The sequence below is a fragment of the Mirounga leonina genome, unplaced genomic scaffold (assembly GCF_011800145.1).
Source record: "Mirounga leonina isolate KUSES-001 unplaced genomic scaffold, KU_Mleo_1.0 Mir_101529, whole genome shotgun sequence".
In the NCBI taxonomy this organism is placed as follows: Eukaryota; Metazoa; Chordata; class Mammalia; order Carnivora; family Phocidae; genus Mirounga; species Mirounga leonina.
This window is the reverse complement of record NW_023270143.1, coordinates 1,366,152-1,368,021: the sequence shown is the minus strand read 5'-3', so window position 1 is coordinate 1,368,021 and position 1,870 is coordinate 1,366,152.

The window sequence follows — 1,870 nt, the reverse complement described above, 5'->3', positions numbered from 1 at the left end:
CCAGCCTTGCGGCCCTGGTTGGCCCGCCTTACGTCCCCCCCCCGAGGGGCGGGGCCTCGGATTGACGGCTCGCGCCCGCCATCCCTACTCCGCAGGCGCAGTGGTCCCGCCTCCCCCGCTGCCCTGTGAGGTGAGGAAGAAGCCGAGAGGGGGTAGGTTGGTAGCGGCGGGTCGCCATATACCTACTTGTAAGCCAAGATTTTGCCTGCCGGCCTCTACCTGGACCCGAATATGCGTGTTCCCGAATCATAGTGACCAAGCAATCACCATGATCGCAGGTGGGGTTCAGTCCCTTTGTCTACAAAGGAAGATGGCGACGGGCAGGGTGTGGGAAAATGGCCGCCTGGGTCACATGTCTTGCCGAGTGCTCCCCACCTAAAAGTGACTTGGTTAGCTGTTCCCAACAACCTTCCTGGCTTGTAAGGCCCCAGACAAACCCTGAAGCAGGTACTCCCAGCTCTTTATGCAGAAGTTCAAATCCATGGTCAGGCCCAGGAGCTGAACAACTGGAAGTCTCTCCCACCCTTTTGTCCTCTTCCCCTCCTCCTCCCTCCTTCTCTTTGGCTCCAGAGCGGCAAATGAAGGGAATGAATATATACCTCTGAAGTGGGAACAAATAAGGATTTCTTTAGAAACCATCTTGAGGAGCTCCTGACATGGTTGGAGAATGAGGTCTCCCCTTAAAAACAGTAAATATTAGTCTGAAAATGTCTTCTTTATGATAATTTAATTCCAGCCCCTTCTCTTCTTCAAACCTAAACTTCGGGGTAGGGCCCAGCCCCTCTACCCCTAGGGTATGTTCCTCCACTTCCAGAATATCCAAGCGGAAATCTCTGCCTACTTCTACCCCTTACATACACACTACTCACTGCCCCTACATTGATGAAAGGGGTCTAACCTCTCACCCTGGAGATAAACAAAACTCCTGGGGACTCCAAACCAGCCCTAACCACCTTCCCCCTTACCCCTGCATTAGCAAATTCTTCCTGTTTCTTTAAGACCTAACTTTTGTCACTTCTATGAACTTTCCCAGCTGAGTTAGAAACTCAGAACACCTTTCTGCACTTATCCCTTAATGCTGTAATCATTTATGTGGATGCCTCTCCACATAAATGGAGATGCAGTCTCACCTCCTGAGACTAGGGACCATATATCTTGAAGACCTCAACAAGACCCAGCACAAGACTGGTACAAATCAGGCTTCAGCCAATATATGTGAAATGTGTGAGTTTATAGGCCTGCACCACAATGCAGTGGTGCAGGCCTATAAACTCACTCCAATGGGAAATGGACAATTTAGTAGATAGCATTGGGAAATTTGGCTCACCATAAGGAGAGAAATAAAACTGGATCCCTACTTATTTACATATAAGATGGTGGAGAGTATCTTTGTCACCTACAACTGCGGAAAGATTTTTTCAACAAAGGCCCAAATGCGCAAACTATAAGGGAAAAACGCAATGAAATCTTTGATAAGAAAGAAAATTGGTGTTTCTACTTTGGAAAACAATTAGGAAGTTATCCAGAATAGTTGAAGGTGGGCCCTGGGACCCCGCAGTTCTACTGGTAAAGATGTATATAACCTCCAGACTTTTAAGTCCTAGAGAAATTCTTATATATATGCATAAGGAGGCATGTGCAAGAATATAACATTGCATGACTGTTTATAATAGAGAAAAAATCTGAACAATCTAAAAGTTCACCAACAGGAGAATGAATAAATAGCAGTACAGCCATACAACAGAATACTATACAGCAGCGGAAGAAATGAAATTGAGTTGCATATATCAACCCAGATAAATTTCAAAAACACAGTGCTGAGATAAAATATAAGTTATAGAAGGGTATATGAAATATGAGACATTTAGGT